Raw genomic sequence first — 20,944 nt, 5'->3', positions numbered from 1 at the left:
CAATATCCACAAAACAACTTGCTGAGATTTTGATCAAGGTTTCTTTGAATTTAGAGATCAATTGGGAAAGAAGTGACATCTTGACAGTATTGTGTCTTCCTGTCCGTGAACATGGAGTATCTTTCCATTTATGTAGTTTTTTTTTTTTTTTTAATTTTTTTTTTTTTTTTTTTTTTCAACGTTTATTTATTTTTGGGACAGAGAGAGACAGAGCATGAGCGGGGGAGGGGCAGAGAGAGAGGGAGACACAGAATCGGAAACAGGCTCCAGGCTCCGAGCCATCAGCCCAGAGCCCGACGCGGGGCTCGAACTCACGGACCGCGAGATCGTGACCTGGCTGAAGTCGGACGCTTAACCGACTGCGCCACCCAGGCGCCCCTCCATTTATGTAGTTCTCCTTTGATTTTGTTCATCAGAGTTTGTCCTCATATAGGTTTTTATCTGTATGTTTGTTGGATTTATATCTGACTATCTCATTTTTTAGTGGAAATTCAAGTGGTATTATGCTTTTAATTTCAAATTCTACTTACACACTGCTGGTATATGGGAAGTGATTGACTTTTGTGTATTAGCCATGTATTCTGCAATCTTATTATAATTGCACATTAGTTCTAGGAGTTTTCTGGTGATTCTTACAGATTGTTTATATAGGCAATTCTGTTGTCTGCAAACAACGAGGTTTTTTTTTTTCTTCCCAATCTTTGCGTCTTTTATTCCCTTGTCTTATCTTATTGAAATAGCTAGAATTTCCAGTACAATTTTGAAAAGGAGTGGTGAGAGGGGATGTACTTGATCTTAGTGGAAAAGCTTCACTCTCATTTAATATGATGTTAGCTGTAGGCTTTTTTGTAGATGTTTTTAATCAAGTTGAAGAAATTCCCCTCTATTCCTAGTTTACTGAAAGTTTTTAATCATGAATAAATGTTAGATTTTGTCAAATGTTTTTGTTTTTCTTCTATAAATATGTTCGTGTGATTTTTATAGCCTGTTGATGTGATAGAATACATTAATTGATTTTTGAATGTTGAAAAAGACTTGCATACCTGTGATATATCTCACGTGGTCCTAGTGCATGACTCTTTTTATATGTTGCTGGATTCAATTTTCCAGTATTTTATTAAAGATTTTATATCTCTGTTCAAGAGAGGTGTTGGTGTGTAATTTTCTTGTAATGTCTTCAATTTTGGTATCAGGGTAATGCTGGCCTCAGAGAATGCATGAAGTATTTCCCCTGGTTCTATTTTCTGAAAGAGATGATAGAGGACTGGTATTCCCCACCCCTTAAATGTGTGATAGAATTCACCAGTGAACCTATCAGGGTCTGGTACTTCCTGTTTTGGAAGGTTGTTAATTTTTTATTCAATCTCTTTAATGGATATAGGCTTATTCATATTGTCTATTTCTTCTTGTGTGAGTTTAGGTAGGTTGTGTCTTTCAATGAGTGGTTCATGTTGTTTAGGCAAATTTGTGGATGTAGAGCTATTCACAGCATTTTGTTATTATTCTTTTAATGTTCATAGGATCTGTAGTTATGTTGCCTCTTTCATTTCTGATATTAGCAATTTGTGTCCTCATTCTTTTTTCTGAATTAGTCTGGCTAGAGGCTTATAATTTTTTTTGAACAAGAAGTGTTTTGTTTTATTGGTTTACTGTATTGATTAACTTGTTTTTAATTTCATAATTTTTTTTGCTCCAATTCTTATTATTTCTTTGCTTTTGTTTACTTAGGATTTAACTTCCTTTTCTTCTAGTAGTTTCCTAAAATGAAAGTGGATTGTTGGTTTTAGATCTTCCTTCTTTTTTTTTAATGTTTATTTATTTATTTTGAGGGGGTGGGCAGAGCAAGAGGGAGAGAGAGAATTCCAAGCAAGCCCCACACTATCAACACAGAGACCAATGTGGGGCTTGATCTCATGAACAGTAAGATAATGACCTGAGCTGAAATCAAGAGCCAGATGCTTAACTGACTGAACCACCCACATTCCCCAGAGAGAGAGGATCTTAAGCAGGCTCAATGCTCAGTGCCTGATGTGGGGCTCAATCCCACGGCCCTGGAATCATGACCTTAGTAGAAACTGAGCCGTTCAACCAACTGAGCGAGCCAGGTGCCCCTTGCTCTTTTCTTTTTAATATATGCATTCAATGCTATTCATTGTCCTCTAAGCACTCCTTTTGAAAGATTCCCCAAATTTTGATAAGATATGTTTTTATTTTCATTGTGTTCAGTATTTTAAAATATGTTTTGAGATGTTTTACTTTGACCCATGTGTTGTTTAAAGGTGTGCTGTTTAATCTCCATGTGTTTGGGATCTTAAAGTATCTTTATATTATTTATTTCTAGTTTTATCCACTGTGATCTGAAAGCAGACATGGCATTATTTCTATTCTGTTAAATTTGTTGAAGTGTGTTATGGCCTAGAATGTGGTTTATCTTGGGAAATGGGCTATTTGATCTTGGGACAGATGTGTGTTCTCCTGTTGTTAGATGAGGTAGTCTTTAGAAGAATTATCATTATAAAAAAAATTAGTTACTACTGTAATTATTAGAGCTTGGAGTTGAGGCTGCTGGTTGGACAATGAACTTACAAGTGTAGGTAGTATGCTACATGATGGGTAAGTCTTGCGCTAACACTGCAAGCATCTCTAACACAGTGAGTGTAGTTTGATAGTAATTCTTGCTACAAGTTAAAAAAAATTACATTACTAGTTGTTTCTGATAAGTGTATGTAAGCTTTTTATGTTATTTTTATAATAGTAATATTTTGAAATTAATTGATTAATACTATTTTTTCGTAGATACAACCATGTCATCTAAAAATAATGAGTTTTATTTCACTTTCAAAATTCTTTGAATTTATTTTCTTTACTGCCTTAATGCACTTCCTAGACTTTTCAATAAAATTTAGAATGTAGTTCTTCCAATAAATGTTCAAGCAAAAATGAACTATTGGGACTTCGTCCAGATAAAAATTTTCTGCACAGTGAAGGGAACAATCAACAAAAACTAAAAGACAACTTTGGGAATGGGAGAAGGTATTTGCAAATGACGTATCTGATAAAGGGTTAGTATCCAAAAATCTATAAATAACTTATAAAACTCAACACCCAAAAAACAAATAATCCAGTTAAAAAATGGAAAGAAGACATGAATAAACATTTTCCCAAAGAAGACATACAGATGGCTAACAGACGTGAAAAGATGTTCAACATCACTCATCATTAAGCAAATATAAATCAAACCAGGAAACAACAGATATTGGCGAAGATATCGAGAAAGGGGAACCCTCTTACACTGTTGGTAGGAATGCAAACTCATGCAGCCACTTGGGAAAACAGTATATAAGTTCCTCAACACTTTAAAAATAGAACTAACCAATGGCCAGCAATTGCACTATGAGGTATTTACCCAAAAGATACAAAAATACTGTTTCAAAGGGATAGATGCACCCTGATATTTATAGCAGCATTATCAACAATAGCCAAACTATGGAAAGAGCCTAAATGTCCATCAATTGATGAATGAATAAAGAAGAGATAGTATATATACATAATGGACTATTAGTCATCAAAAAGAATGAAATATTGCCATTTGCAATAATGTAGATGGATCTAGAGAGTATTATGCTAAATGAAATAAGGCAGTCAGAGAAAGACTTTTACTCATATGTGGAATTTAGGAAACAAAACAAATAAACATGGAGGCGGGGGGGGTGCGGAGAAGCAAACCCTAAAACAGACTCTTATGTATAAACAACTGGATGGTTACCAAAGGAGAGGTGGGCAGAGGGATGGGTTAAATGGGTGATGGGTATTAAGGAGTACATCTGTGATGAGCACTGGATGTTGTATGTAAGTGTTGAATCACAAAATTCTACACCTGCAACTAATACTACATGGTATGCTACCTAACTGGAATTCGAATAAAAATGTGAAACTAAAAAAAGAAAAAGGAAGAAAGAAAGAATATTATCCCACATCAGGGATTCATTCTTGCCCAGCCCTTTTGTAGGTACTCTTTTATTAAGATAAAACATTTTCTTTTATCCCATTACTAATTTCTAAAGTTGTTCCAACATTTCTTATAGTTGTTGTTTGTGGTGATATTTTTAAGTATGCAGGATTCTCTGTGTTGTCTAATTTTTCCTGTGTCTATCAAAATGATTATATGATCATTGGTTGATGATGATACACTGGTTGGTATTTTGAATGTAGACAAAATTTGCAATTTATTAATAAATCTACTTAGTCATGATGCCTTATTCTATTTCAATATATTACTTTTTAGTTTATTTCAGCATGCTTTCATTTAACGTCTTGTGTACTATTTCCTTTTTAAAGTTTGGAAGAATTCGCTGTTGAAGGCATCAGGGTTTGAATGTGTGACTCCATTTACATGATATTCTGGAAAAAGTATAACTATAAAGAAATAAATCAGGGGCGCCTGGGTGGCTCAGTTGGCGGTGTCCAACTCTTCATTTTGGCTCAATTCGTGATCTCACCATTCCTGAGACTGAGGCCTGCATCAGGCTCTACACTGAGAGCACAGAGCCTGCTTGGAATTCTCTCTCTCCCTTCCTGTACCCCTCCCCCATTGGGCACGTGCACTCTGTCTCTCAAAATAAACAAAAATAAGCATTAAAAAAAAGAAATAAAGCATATTATTCATTGCCAAGGACCAGGAAGTGGGGAGTGGGTGTTGACTACTGGAGATAAGAGTGATTTTGTTGTAACAATGGAAATAGTCTACATGTTGATTGACATAGTGGTTATTTGGCTGTATAGATTTAGTCAGAACTTTGTGATCTACACTGTATACTTAAAAGCAATGTATTTTACTCTGAAAATTTTCATCACTACGAGTGATTTATAAAATAATGCATTGAGTGATTATTCCTCTGTATTATACTTCAAGTAATGTTAATTTTAAAAAGTATATTCAACATGAAGAGCAGTCATTATATCAAGAAGTGTTTTAGAAATGCTGGATTTGAAGTAAAAAAGAAATGAGGCTTAATCTCAGTTTTGCTTATCAACTATATGCTCTCAGGTGGGTCATTTCACCTCCCCCAGCAATCTCAATTGTCAAAGGAAATATCATCTAGCTCTCTTAAAAACACCATTAAATAGTATTTAAAAATATCAATGACAAAACAGCAGCACAGCAAACGTCCATCAAGCTTAAATATGGCATGTTGTTTATTATCTTTAATACTTTCTGATCTTGGATAAGAATGTTAAAAACCCCAGGGAGATAACCTTTAAATTTGTCATGGGCTGTCATATAAAAGAAAAAAAAAACAACAACTTTTTTTTGTTTGTTTTAATTAGTTGGATTAAAGTTATAAAATGGAATATTAGTGGTTAATTTAAGAAGAATTTCTGAAGAGTAGTGAAATAAGGCCTTATATCCCTTCATTGTTCTTCCATTCAGGACATATAAGCTATCCACCCAGCACCCAACTTAATTCTATTACATAAGTAACCCAACCTATGAAAAGTGTGAAGAGAAGGACATTCTTAGATTTTCCTGTCGCTGAGTGTTTCCACTTCAGAAGCCAATCTATCCAGTTTCTTACTCTTCTGTCCCTCCTACAACCATGGAATATCACGTAGACCAGACTTGCATATGGGCCTGAAACCAAGCTTACAGGGTTTCCTTGAATTCTGCTAATTATCCAATCCTTTTGTTGATTCCAGGTGCCATAAATGACTGCCACCAAGCTTTTCCCTTTTATTTTATAGTGGCAAGTGTTAATGTTGCCCACAACAATAACCTTGTTATATACTATAGTGAACAAATGTCATTGCTGTCAAGGAAATTACTATTTAGGTTGGTTGGAAAATGAGACAACCTGCTTCACGAATTATAATTGATGATCATGTGTCAAGTAAGTGAATCTATTAAAATAAAGATGAATGGAGGTGCCTGGGTGGCTCAGTGGGTTGAGTGGCCAACTTCGGCCCAGGTCATGATCTTGTGGTTTGCAGGTTCGGGCCCCATGTGCTGACAGCTCAGAGCCTGGAGACTGCTTCAGATTCTCTCTCTCTCTCTCTCTCTCTCTCACTCTCTCTCCCTCTCTCTCAAAAATAAATAAATATTAAAAAATTAAAAAAAAAAGAAAAATGAATAAAAGGGACTTCCACTTGATCACAACGGAGCTTAAAAAATCAAACTTACCCCCATGCCTTAAAAAGAGAACAAGACAAAACAAAACAAAATACAAAATATATGAAATAATAATTTTCAGATACCGCACAGCAAGTCATGGAAGATAGTGATCCCTGCAAAAAGAAAAACAAACGTAGTAAGCTCTGCATGTGCCCAGTACGGAAATGTAGGAAGGGCATACCCAAATAGAACCCGACAATCTCCTTGCATGAAAGTGAGAGTGTCTGAATTTGTGGAAGTCAAGTGGTCTAGAATTAATGGAGCAAAAGCCAGGAGGAGAGTTGCACACAAAGAGAGCATAGAACTAAGAGAGTTCCTCTCAAGTCTTCACTTGAGTATTAATACGTGTATGTGGGAAAATGCCCTGAAACCAGGAGAGGCATAGAGGAGGATGTGGCTCAGTCCCAGGAATAAGTGGTGTTCCAGCCAGAGCAGAAATATGTCCTGAAACAAGGGGCATTGGTAAAGATTTCAGAAGGGAATTCCTTTAGTACTGATGTATAATTCACTCTTTATGAAATGCTATTTTGGAACTGCCTAAGAAAGCTTAGAAACAAGCCTGGAAATAATGGATCAAATTATACCCAAGTAAGTGCATCACGGAATTATGCCTCAAAACATTTAAAGAAATACACACACACACACACACACACACACACACCTCCAACACCAAAAACATAAAATTCTCAGTTGCATTCAATAAAATTAAGAAGCATGAAAAATCAGAAAATATGACTCATGATGAGAAGAAAAATCAGTCAATAGAAGTAGAACTGGATTTGGCACAGATGATGGAATTTCAAATAGGAATGATACAAAAGCTATTATAAATGTATTCTGTATTTTCAAGTAAATAAAGGAAAGCATGATCATGCTAAGGGAAGAAGCAGAAGATATAAAAAGATCCAGATCAAACTATTAGAGATGAAAAATAGAGTGTCCCAGGTGAAAATACATAGGATCAAGAGGAGATTAGACACTGCACAATATTAGTGAATTTGAAAACATAGAAATGGTATCTGCAAAATGGAAAACAGAAAAAAAAAGACTGAAAAATAAAATACACAGAGAATCAGTGAGATGTAACAAAATATTAAACAATCTAATGTATGTATCTTTAAACTCTCACATAATTGTACAAGTCGGCAGGTTGGAAAGTTGAGGGTCGTTTGCTCTAAAATTATTTCAGTCGAGATGACCCATCTCTGGTCTACACGATCTCTCATTCTCCAGCGGGATAGCCCAGGCTTGCTCGAAGGTGGCACAGACCCAAGAAAATGAACAGAAATGTGCCATATCTCTTAATGGATTTGGACCAAGATGAGTGCCATTTCAGCTTTGTTGTTTTTTCCAAAGCAAGTCCAAGGTCAGCCTGGATTCAATGAGGTGGGGAAATGGACTCCAGCTTTTGATGGCTTCACATTGCAGGAGATGTTGGCACAACAGGGCAAGAGTGAGGGCATTTTTGTTTACCATCTATCCATCATATATGTTTTAATAATAATCAACAAACCTGTTTTGTTGAGCCACACTTTACAGTCTCAATATGATTCTCCAACTTCTGTTTCAAACAGTGTTTCAGACATAAAGAAAAGATTTGATCTCATTAATACTTTCATTTTCTAAGAGTTTATTCTGTGAATGCATTTCTACTTTGAGTGATCACACTTCTTTCCACATTTTGTTTCTAATATTTCATATTCTTATCTACTTAAAGTATAGTTAGATCTGAGATACTTTCTGATTTTTATAACATCTAGTTATATTTTAAACCCAAATTGTGTATCTCTCAAACAACCATGCAGCCAATATTTGATTTGGGTACAATTAGAAGACATTTTGCTTTCATTTCTAAGCAAAACCACTTTGAGTAGAAGACACTATAGAAGTGAATTGCCTGAATGATGTACAACATTCCAGTGTAATGCCGCGGTGAGCTAATAGTTGTGACTCGAATCTCTAAATGTCAAATGCTCTAGGCTTGCTTTGAAAAGCTCCATAGATGCGACCATTCCTGCACTATGCAAAGATAAAATGGAAGAGCCCAGGAATTTCCTATAATTATATAACTCATTCTCTTTATCTAAAAATAAAGTCAGTTAGAAAAAGAGTTTGAATATTCGGAAGAAAATAACACATTTAAAGACTTAATTGGTTCTTTATTAGGAAATTACTTTCAGCGAGTTGGTATAATATTTTTTTTCATTGAATAATCTAAAATGGAGAAAGCTGACAATCCATGAATAGTGAATAATATGCCAACGTGGGAGAATTAGGAAAGAGATACTTGAATTATTATTTTCCCATCAACTACTTCTTATTTAACTTTAAGATATCTGTGTTCCAAATGTTTCACTCTAATTGCACCTCATGGACTAATGCATCTAGACTCACATTTCCAAGTCCCAGGTGCAGAGTGTGGTTGACATTCCCTTGTTTAGCTACCCTTTGCCTTTGAACACCCTCTCTCTTTTGTTAATGTCCAGTTTGTGAATCTTATCTTCCCAAGGCAGAAAACAGAAAACTTGCATTGCCAGGCTCCCATAAAACTGGGATTCATGCATATAACTTCGGATCCACTGCCAGATGAACTAACAAAACAGATTCAGCAGTGAGTAATATGAGAGAATAAATCTTCTAACAAGTGCATTGTAAAATCCATCTGGTTCTTCGAGGGAGACAATAGTGGAGGTTTTGGCTTTTAATTTGTATTATAGGTGCCTAGAAACAGTGACATATGCTGTAATTAGCAAACCTCACGCATGCTTGGTTGGGCTGCTGGTTAAAGTGCAGGATGCCCAGGTAAATTTGACTTTCGTATAAATAATAATTTCTTACTCTACACATGCCCCAAATATTATATTACTTTTACTTTTCAGAAAAGGCCTATCTGTTGTCCATCGGAAATGCAACTTTATTGGGTGCCCTGTATTTTAATTTGCTAAATCTGGCAACATGATTTGGCAAATCCTCATGAAGAATTCATACTCCTTGAGACTCTGTGAGCTTCTTAAAATAACTTTAGAAAATTGCTTTTGGCCACCTAGAGTTTATTTTATTACCTAGTAAATAAGTTGTGATAACAAAGACTCTTTGATAGAGTCTAAAATGAGCCTGAAGAGTTACAGAAATAGAAATACTTTAGAATAAATTTTGCATGTACAACCCACTTGGCATTTCCCGAGGGCAAGCAAAATGCTCTCTTCATCAAGGCAATGGGAATTAACACTTTTCAGTGAGGCTAGCATCATTAAGAAAGGCTGGCATTTCTGTCCTTTGGAAGCCAAAGATACAGTTGGTAGGTGATGCCTTGAAATTGACTTTATGATTTTAATGGAGATGATGAACTTTGAGGGGGCAGAGGCCTCTGTCACTGTGCCTCTGGAATGTTCTTGGGTAATTACACCCACCTGGCCACCACCAGCATTGAGCACTGCAAAGTGGGGTAGTTATGTAAATAGGTTTCAGAACCAGGATGGCAACCAGAATGACCCAATCCACAGTGATCCTTGGCTGTGACTAACTTAGCATTTGTACTTGGCACCAAAGGAAATGGAACCTAAAAATGAATCTCTAAGAATTATTTTTATGCAAAGAGATCTAACAGCTTCATTATCAAAGAGTCAGTGATTCATGAGAATTTCTAGGAGGCAATCTGGAAAAGGGAACTTTGAATAAACTCGAGGAAGAAGTCTGGAACATTGTTGCACAAACATTCTGTAAACCTTCCAGCTAGCTTTCTCAAAAGCATCTGGAACTAGGGTAATTGTGCCCAGAGAAGAGCCAAATGCACAGACTATTCAGTGACTGACACTGATTCTGAACTAACACGGATTCCTGGTTTAACTGAGCACAACTGCAGTCTATAGGTTTTGGGGGGTCAGGTGGTAAATGGAGTTTAGCCCAAAAGTTCCTTAAAATGGCATAATTGGTCTATATTTTCTGTGGTTATATCTCAATTTCTTTTTTTTTTTAATTTTTTTTTCAACGTTTATTTATTTTTGGGACAGAGAGAGACAGAGCATGAACGGGGGAGGGGCAGAGAGAGAGGGAGACACAGAATCGGAAACCAGCTCCAGGCTCTGAGCCATCAGCCCAGAGCCTGACGCGGGGCTCGAACTCACAGACCGCGAGATCGTGACCTGGCTGAAGTCGGACGCTTAACCGACTGTGCCACCCAGGCGCCCCTATATCTCAATTTCTAATGTATGCTTAGAAGAAATATAAGAAATATAATCAGCAATTGACTGTATCCACATTAACTTTTTGACTCATAGGATGGTATAAACAACTATGTAGGAATTTCTGGAGTATCTCTTTTCATATCAAGAGAGTAAACCAAAATCAAGATTGCATCCCTGATCAAATATAAATATTGATACCAAATCAAAAACTTGAAAGGTACACTATCTATAATTCTGTTCATATTCAAACCTTTATAACTCTGGGATTTGTAAAGTTTTGCCAGTTTTTACTACCCAAATTACACAACATAAGTTCATTTAATTGACAGCTAAAACTTCTACCTAGTTATTTCAGACTTCCTAGCACTGGAATAAAATGGGGGAAAAAAGATTATTGTGTTGGCTGGGTAATTGATTTTTATTATCAAGTATGTAGACTTTTTGTTAACCCGATCTCGGAAGAAAGATTAGAAATGATCATAAAGTTCCTCTGAGATGACTTTGAGTAACCCCATGTCTTTTGGAAAAGTTAATGGATAGTAATAGCCCCACAATAAATGTAAAATAATCAAGAACTCCCTTACGAAATTTAGTCTTGAGTAACCCTTCCAGGTAAACAACATTGACCAACTAAGCTATTAGCTAAGAGCAAAATGAACATGCTATATATATTTTAAAAAGTAGTCTCAGTATGAAATACAGTCTTTTAATCAGTTGCAGAAATAAAGAATGTGGTGTGTATCTTATTATCTATCTCTTATTATCTATCTTTCTCTTTTTTCTTTCTTTCTTTTCTTTCTTTTCTTTCTTTCTTTCTTTCTTTCTTTCTTTCTTTCTTTCTTTCTTTCTTTCTTCTTCCTAATCTAATTCATCTATCTCTCCTTCCATCTCTCTATCCATCTATCTAAATGTTACATCTACCCCTCTTTAATTCCTCTTCTGCTTTATATACTATCTATATTGCACAGAGGTTAACTTTATTTTGCCTGTAAGTTAAAAAATATCAAGACTTTGCTTTGACTGGTCTATAGGAGGAGTGGATATTACTCAGAAGTCTTGGACTTGTAGATTTAGTGGCTGAATTGACCTCTTTATAAGAAATGGCTATCACTTTTTATTTATATAAAGAATGGTTGTGTCACATTTGTTAGGGTGCATGTTGTTTGAAAGTTTAAATAGGGAATAAGTGTGCATGTTGTACATATTCATAATGTCTGGCCAATATTAAGACCTGGGCTCTACTGGACATTCGTGATTTGCAGTGGTCTAATGTCAATAAACAATCTGTCTATATTGGAAAATAATCCTCACTTTGAACTTTGCCCTGCTGAGTTACAAGTCAAGAATTTTTTTCCCCTAAATCACTTGCAGTTCAGATGCAGCATAGTGATGCATGTTCTGGTAGTCAGATGTACCGAAGATTTGGAGGTGAGTAAAATGAAATGATGGTCATGTGAGAGGTAATAATTGAATTTTTTTTGATGTGCTGATGAACATACCTGATTGTTTGTAGAAGACAGGGACAAAACTTTTGTGTTCACTCTTAAGCATTAGCATTACCAAATCAGAGGGATTAAGGGGTGTCTATAGAGAAACTCAACAGTGACATTGACTATAGACCCTGCCTCTGTAGGCCTTCAGAACCTGAAATGTCCATTAATGTAGCTTCTATAAGCAAGTTAGTATCTTCCAACAAATGTCTTTAATACTACTGTGGATTCTGTTGTTTTATATTAAGCCAACTGGTAGATCGTCTGTCAATATTCAAATTGGCTTATTCAAAGATGATTATACTAATTTTTTGAAACTAACTTCATCCTCATGAAATTACCAGATGTGTTAATAATGGCACCACAGTTTGAAGAAACAGGGCTTTAATTTTCAAATTTTATATCAACTTTATCTTCTTTTCTGTCTTTCCATACCAATTGATACAACTTGAAGATTCCACATGTTTTCTCACAAAAATAAGAGGACCATGTAAGAACTACCTAGGAAAGTGTTTCAAGTTAGACACACCCATAGTTGTAAATTAATACGGGGTGGGTGGATATAAGAGTAACTTACAACATAGATTTAAAAAAAAAACTTCTCTGGTTAAATAATATAATCATTCTAAATTTTGTATTCCAATCTAGAATTTGTTTCCAATACTAATCCTGCCACTTATACATACGCTTGGTCAAATTCTTTAAAAATCTTTGTTAATATCTTCATCTATTCAAAGATAGCGATAATATGAATCTCAGTGTACCTCATATCATTTAAATAAGAATAATAAAATTTATCACTATATCAGCCAATGAATGCCTAAAACCTAGAAGGAATTTGACAGACTTCTCTTCCCTTTCTCTCCCTTTGCTTTCTCTCCTGTTGCCAACATCCTTCTTCAACATTAGCTCTTTTCTAGAATATTGCACTGGACTTCTTTGCTGGTGGTGGTGGTTTCTTTTCATTATTCATGCTATACTCTCTACTGTTGAAAAAAAATAGTTTAAAATTCAAGTCGTAATCATATTTCTCTTATTTGTGTCCCCCGTTGTCTAATACATAATAATCAAAATTTCACAGTTTAATAACCCCCTAAACATGGTCCCATTTAGAATTTCCAGATATTTCTCTCTCTACTTCCTTATCCATACCTTAAACCTAAATTTATCTCTACCCCCTGTGATTTGTCAATTTCTCAATTGTTTGTCCTTCTTTACCTTCCTTCTTTCCAGGTGCTCTGCAGCTTTGTCTATCACAGATCTGCCCGCTGTCAGGAAGGCAGGCAGGAAGCCTTTCTTAAATATCCAAACCCAATGATTCCCTATTCTGCCTTAGTCTTGCATTGCATTATAGCTATTTCTGATTTTGATTGTCATAGCCATTATCTTGCACTTCTACCTTTGCTTCTCATATACACTTTGATGCTAAATTTCTAAAAATCTTAGACTTTCAGAACTGGACAAGATTTTAAAATTAACCAATCCTATTCAAAAGTAAGCAATCATTGAAAATTTTATATTTAGACTTGAGTTCAGAACTACTATGTAATCTGAGTACAAAGCCTGTCCCAGCAATTATTCTGAAAAGCATGCCTTTATAAGTGCAAATGAGAACCAACATTCCCTTTAAGATATAAAACGTTAACATCACACTTTGGTCCTGTATTAATTATATAATCAATTCACACTAAAACTTTAATTAAAAAATACAAGATGTGTCACTTTTCCTGAGTACTCAAGCAGTTGGTTTGTTGGGCCCCAGGTGGAGAAATGCAAATTTTCTCTAGTAAATGTCCTCGTGATAAAGGCATAGAAGTTTCTAAAACTAGAAGAAACTTTACGAATAATTTAGAAGGTAATAAGTAAAACATTTTTATACACATATTAAAACTAACATAAATATAACTTTTTGGTTAAAGATTTAATTTCATTGTACATACTTAAACATTTATTAAACTGCTTTGAAAACAATATTAAAACCAAATAAATTTGATTTTTAAGTTACTCAACTTCTCTTGAAAAGTTAGTTGTGAAATACCTGACTACCTATACCAGTGTATTGAACAGTATAGGGTAAATAGATCCCAAATGTTCATAAAGGTGGTTGTCTTTGGAAATTGTTCCCACTGGTGAATCTTCAGTATACTATAGTATCATACCTATTTGAGGGATTGAGAAGGAATATAATAGTGTTGGCCAGTAATATTTTCTTTTTTTGTTTTTTAACATATTTTAATGTTTATTCATTTTTGAGAGAGAGAGAGAGAGAGAGAGAGAGAGAGAGAGAGAGAGAGACACCAAGTGTGGCAGGTGCAGAGAAAGAGCAAAACACAGAATCCGAAGTAAGCTCCAGGCTCCGAGCTGTCAGCACAGAGCCGAACTCGGGGCTCGAACTCACAAGCCGTGAGATCATGACCTGAGCCAAAGTCAAATATCTAACCGACTGAGCCACCCAGGTGCCCCAGAAATATTTTAAATTTACCTCTAAAATCTAAGTATATGGCTATCCGAGATGCTTTGATTTCAAAAGTTTACTGCATCTATAACCCCCAAGCATTCTCTATGTGCAAGATTTACTTACTCTGCCTGGTCAAAAACAACGCCTGCCAGTGTGTGCTATTATTTTTGACGAGGACGATAATACAAATGCTTTCATTTGAGTGAGCACCATTTCTGTCCCTGATAAATTCCAAAGCTCCTGGTTATTAGACCCTTTAGAACTTCCCAGGATTCCCATTTTCCAGGCCAAATTGCAAAGAAAACTCATAAAAATGGAAATTCATAAAAGAAATAACATTGCGCTGCCAATGTTCAATGGGGAAAAATTGCTTGGCCAGCAGTCCAAACGCAGGAAGAAGCATTTACAATATTGTATGTGTACTATCCCCATCAATTTATATTGAGGACAGCTAGAGGGAGAAAAAAAAAATCCAGCCGCTATATCAGAGATGCAGAAGTCGAAACATTTTTAAAGGACTGAATTGACACCAAAAGTGAATTGAAGGACTTTAGAGGCTTATTTAGCTAATATTTTACGATATTTTAATTAAATTAATGTGGCTCAGGTTTGAAACCTTCCCTAAGGGTCCAAATTGGACACAGATAGCTCATCAGGTTGACACTCTCTGATTCTTTTTCATTAACGAAAGGCTATATATATGCTTTAACTGTCATCTGATACTCCTTCTGGAAAAGTGCAATTAGGAGGGCAAAGTAGCATATTTAGTGCTTAAAGGTCTGCCATGTAAAAGGGTGACTTAATATTTCCCGCCTGACTCTAGAGAACAGATCCAGGACCAATAAATTGCGCTGTGAGGGCAATCATGTTTGGTTTAAAATGGAAGATATACCCTTGGAATTGCTCATTAGCTGGAATAATGTGCCTTTCAAGGTGATAAACCCCCTGTCAACAAAAGATGCCTAACGTGTAAAATTTTTATAGTTTTGAATTATGTGGGGGCCACAAAAGTTTTTTTAAGGCAAAATTTCAAAGATCTGCTTTCTTTTTTGGCCAGGTTAAGCTAAACAAACGCCATTTTAATGGATGCCCCCAAAACACCCTGATTTCATAAGCATCAAATATTCTTTTATTTACAGTTTTAAGAAGATTAGCTTTAGTGCAATATTCTTGAATTTATACTGGACAGGGGGATAAAAATTTGGATAATGTTAAGTTAGTTTCATATAGTAAGCCCATTTATAGTTGGGACAAGAAGGAAACCAACATGCTGAAGAAATTGTTTTTATATGCTCAATTCGTTGTGGTATTCCAGGTAATCCCAATTGTCTTATGACAACTTGAAACATATACACATATAAAACTCCTACATTTACGGAAAGCAATTTGTTATGTAGATGGGCTGGAAAAAACTAAAAAAGAACGATAACAAGGAAATTATTAAAAAGGTTATTATTCTCCCTTGGACTTTGGACTTTAGCATCTTCTTTTTTTTTCTTTTCTTTCTTTCTTTTTTTTTTTTTTCCAGTAAGAAGTTAATCCCTTAGAGCTCAATTTCTCCTTTAACTTGGTGGTTCTTTGATATCCTAGAACTGGATTCCATTTTTATGTGACTCTTCGTAGAGTTGAATGAGATAAGGATACATTTGATTTTTCCGTGAACTGGTTTTCATCAAAAGAGAATGACCATTGATGCATTTACTAAAAAAACAGAGGAAACTTTGATCAGAAGACCAAAGAAATCGGAAAGATTAAGTGTAGACAGACTTGCCTCTGGAGGCAAAATTCTGACAGAAACAGCAGAATTTTCACACTGTTGAACATACTTCACCCTGATCAAGTTATTCATTTTTGTGTGTTAAAATCAGTAAAGATAGAAAAAGGAAAAGCATGATATGGTTAGACGTGTTTTTGGTAAATCTAAGTGAAATCCAAGGCAATGATATTGGCCAGTTCATCAGGGAATAAAATGCAAGAATTGGAGGAATTAAGACTCTTTGTGACTTGTTCATATTTCTATTATTTGCAATTATTTCTTCCTTTAAAACTATTTATCGGTGATTTTATGAAATGTAAACTTTAACTTTGTAACTCCACAGTGACACGTTTCACATTAACAAATCAGCCATTGAATTGTTTGTTCAGGACAAAGTTAATGAAAAAGGAAGAGAATACCTTTTGGGACAGTAAAATTGTTACAGAGAATATAATATTCATTTATTTATTTATTTGTTTACTTATTTAACAAATACTTCTATAGAATATACTCTGTGCCACACATTTTTAAAAAGGCCTTTACAAAGATAGTGCATCTGATATTCCTAACATCCCTGTGAAGTAGGTATTATTTTTAGTCCCATTTCACAGTTGAGAAAATAAAGATACAAAATGGTTAAATAACTTGCTGCTATCCACAGTGTAACTGAGGTTACACTAGAGTAACAAACAGCCCTAGGATATCGGGGATTTACAACACCCACGGTGTGTTTCTATCTGTCACAGGTCGGCAGCTTTGGTGTGGCTGAAGTTCTGCTCAATGTGCCTTCTCTTTCAGGCTGCAGGAGTAACTTGTATTTGGTGTAGCCCATTCTTGGTACAAGGTAAAACAGCATGATGGCTTGTGGGAGCACGATCGTTGTGGGGGCACAATGGCCTTTAAAATTTCTGCTTTGAACTAACTGATGTTTGTCATTGAACTGGCCAACCATGTCATACGGCCAAGACCACTGTGTCTGGTGAATTTCATCCTGCCCAAAGGAAGACAGTGAAATGTACATGATTTGTGAAAAGATATAAGCTTTTCTCATAGATAAGCAGAGGAGAGCATATTTGGAAATGACAGCTTTATGTAGCCATCTACCTTCTTGGTCACAGATATTCACTTGCCTCTTTTTTTTTCCTTTTCATGTGAAGTACATGCAAAACTGTTCCTCAGGGAAGATAGTCTAAAAGCCCCATTCCATCTCAGCAATGAGCTAAAGACACAAAATCTTGTAACAGTCTCTACATCAGCTATATTAAGCTATGTTAAGATACTTACAGTTTTAAAAGAAAAAAAAAAACTAAAATTCATCCCCCAAACACTTAAGGTGCATTGATAAAACACAGATAAAGTTGCAATAATCCCATTCAGAAATAGGAACCTGAGGCGTTTAGCAGCTACTTGTCTATAGAAATTATAAAACCTTGCTTTTGATATGGCCCATAATTTGGGCAATAGGAAGTGTTTCTTGACGAGGCCTTATTTCCAGTTCATGAGAATACCCTCTGCTTGGTTCTCCGCTCTTGACTTCACTCTCTGAGAAGTGCTTTCTTTAAGACTAAAGGTTATTTCCTCTTAAACTATAGGTTATTATTTAATACCTAAGAGATTTTCTTGAGCTTGTATTCTGCCATGGAGACTTAACATCCCAAAGGTTATTTTACATCTCGAGCAGTTTTAATATGTTTTAACTCAGGCTGGTCATTTTTTTTTTTTTCTCTTTGAAAGTATAATTCACTCAATGACTTTGCCAGCTTCCTATTTATGTGATTCCCATCTGGATAATTGTCCTAATAATCTGATCCACATTTTTTTTTTGGAGGCATGCTTCTCTAAATTATGATCTAGTTTATTTGCATTTATCGGTCTTCAGGGCGAAGGCCACGCCCTCAATCTCTTGACTCCAGACGTTTTGCCATCCAAAAGAATTTTAAGGGTGAATTAGGAGGGCCACTTTTTTTAAATTTCTTTTTACTCTTTAAAAAATGTTTGCTTGTTTGTTTGTTTTTTTTTAACACCACCACCAACGGCCATATCTTGTATTTGGTCTTTTCTCATGACTGAAACTTAATTTATCTTTTCCCTATTCCATCTCCCACTTGGCGCGCACTGGAATTTCTGCATCCTCCGCCTTTCCCCTTCTTACAAACCAGTCAACTCTTTTCTAAATTAGTCTGACTCTTCTAGTGGCTTGGCAAATACGCCTGATACACCTGACAACAGCCAAGTCTCGTCCATAAGACTACTTATTCCAGCCTCTTTAACAAAAACTCATTCAGCACGTTACCTGCCCCTCTTTCTAACACGGAGCGACTATTTTTCAAATGTTCAGTAACAGTTTTGGCCTTAGTTTCCCCCTAACTGCACAAGCTAGTGTCACAGAGTTTAGGCTTATCTTAGGAAAGAAAGCATCCCATTTTCGGTACCAACTTTATTAGATATGCTTCATTTACAACTCACCAATCTTCGTGGCTGATAAATATACTGGTGTGCTTCTCACTCACATTGCTTGTTATCAGGTGTGAGTCTCATGAACCTTGGTTTCATATATTTCTTCATTCTGGAACTCGATACAAAAGAACAGGCCTATTTGAGATAGGCTATTCTCATGGTGGAGGGAATGTTCCAGAGAGTTAGCAGAAACACAAAATGGCTAGTTAAACTTCCACTCGGAATGGACGTGCATCATTTCTGCCCACGTTTCATTGACAAAAGAAAGTCAAATGGCCACACCTGATGATGGCAACATGAATTACATTCTTCCCACAGGTGTCATAAGTCACATGGCCAAAAGAAGGGTGCATATTTTTCTTACAAGGAAGGGGGCATAAAATTTTCGGAGCAAAAATGTAAAGTTTTATGAGAACACACTGTAGGAAGGGTTTTGAGGGCCTGAGTACCAACAGACAATAACCAGCACTGGATTTTAAAAATTTTGTCTCAAAATTAAGTCTTACCAATACTGATTATTTTGCAGAATGCTTCTGTGAAACTCCGTGTGATTTTGTAATTGGAAAACATTTGGGAAATCAATTTTTCAGTGAGTAGTTTAATGTGTAAGTTCATTTGAGTGAGGTCTTGGTCAAGTGGCAGTCGGTTGAATGAACTGGAAAAGATCACAGAATAGTGTTTGGCTCAAGCCAATTTATTTTATTTTACTGCTTCCATCTCTGGGTTCATAAATATTCATGACATTTGAACATGGAAAGGAAATAGGTTCTGCAGAGCTAGTGTTATAAAGTAAGTACTTCCCGCCATATTTTTTCAAATAAAAACAGACAAAAGATGTGATTGTGTTTAGATTCACACCAGTTATTGCAACAGAAAAAAATATATATCTGAGCAAAATGTAAGATTACACTGCACTTAAGGTTAAAAAACAAGGAGGGAAGTTATTTGGCTACTGTATCCATTCTGAGTTACTATCACCCAAAATTCAACGTCAAGATTGGGTGAACCTTCTTGGCTTCACTGGGTTAATATGGCAGTTTCCATTTGGTGGGGAAGGGGGGGGTGTTCTTCAAGGACTAAGAATAAAGGACTCACTCTTCTTTATTCTGTAGCTAGAGCTTTCTGAAGTAAAGGAGTGCTTACAATTATCACCTTGGGGTGTTATGCCACAATTAATGAGAAAGACAAAAAGCACAAAGTAGATTACCAAGGAAAGTAGACAGAGAAGCAGGAGATCTAATCAGAATTCAGGATCTGAAGATGTCAAAAGATGCAATTTGAAAGCAGCATGTCGAGATGGGAATGTATCTATTTTACGGTGATGGTATGGATCCAATGAAATGGTTATATAATCCAACTAATTGCAGATGACATATTAAGGTACTTAATAAGCCTAGCCTCTCAGCCTCATATAATATGTAACTGCTAAAATCCATTCCTATTTTCAGGTCCATCTTAGCATAGGGAGGCTGATATTTAGACTATTTTCATCCATATGGGCTGTTTATGGTTTTTACAGTATTGAAATGTTTTTAAAGTATCCAAATATTTTTATGCTAGTTGGTAATCATTATCCCAAGCTCCTTGAGGATCCCTGTTAGGAACTGAATGGTTATGTCTCCCAAAATTCATACGTTAAAGCCCTAACCCTTAATATGATGGTATTTGGAGGTGGGGTGTTTGGGAGGAACTTAGGTTTAAATGAGATCAAGAGAGTGGGGTCCTCATGATGAGATTAGTTCCCTCTTAAGAAGAGATCAGAGAACTAGTAGTCACTCTTTCCACCAAGTGCAAATACATCAAGAGATGTATCTGCAAATCAAGAAAAGAGCCCTCATCAAGAGCCCAATCTACCAGTACCTGACCATGGACTTCTTATCCTGCAGAACTGTGAGAAATAAATGTTTGCTGTTAAATGTTTGCTGTTATATTTTGTTATAGCAGCTCAAGCTGACTAAAACAACCCCTCACCTCCGGCCTTCTGAATCCCTTTCCTTAGTTTTTCTAGTTAGCAGGATAAAATAACTAAAGAATGAATGTTTGTCCTGGGGCAGGAGACAGGGATGTCCAAGCCTCTGCTACAGAGCTGTGACCAAACTGTTACGTTATCAGTGTTTGCAGTTGCCCACCGTCCATGATGATGTGCTATGTTATATGCAAGTGCCATCCCTCATGTCAAATCATGAGTCAGAATTATTCTCTCTGTCATGCTCACAAAGCACATTATTAAAAACCTATTGGAAGCACCGAGTCCCACGCTTGCATACATTTTAGAAAAGTCTGGCCCCTCGAAGGTAGTTAGTTTTTTGAGGGTGGGAGGCATGATTTAGCTGTCTTTCAGTCCTCTCATGGTTCATATGGTACTCACCACTTACATGCTTACAAAGTCTTTTCTGATCGAATGGCAGTCCCCAATATTGACAACTAATG

At 35.9% G+C, this 20,944-nt stretch overlaps 1 non-coding gene across 1 annotated transcript; it reads left to right on the top strand.

Annotated features, from left to right (window-relative positions):
- Window positions 1-2,533: 2,533 nt before the first annotated feature.
- LOC125165081 (small nucleolar RNA SNORA62/SNORA6 family) lies at window positions 2,534-2,686 on the top strand. The gene has a single exon (XR_007151967.1). It is a non-coding gene; the product is annotated as a small nucleolar RNA SNORA62/SNORA6 family (small nucleolar RNA).
- Window positions 2,687-20,944: the final 18,258 nt, after the last annotated feature.

This window comes from Prionailurus viverrinus, chromosome B1 (assembly GCF_022837055.1).
Source record: "Prionailurus viverrinus isolate Anna chromosome B1, UM_Priviv_1.0, whole genome shotgun sequence".
Classification (NCBI taxonomy): domain Eukaryota; kingdom Metazoa; phylum Chordata; class Mammalia; order Carnivora; family Felidae; genus Prionailurus; species Prionailurus viverrinus.
Note: the sequence above shows the minus strand (reverse complement) of the source record. Positions and strands in the feature narration are given on the sequence as shown.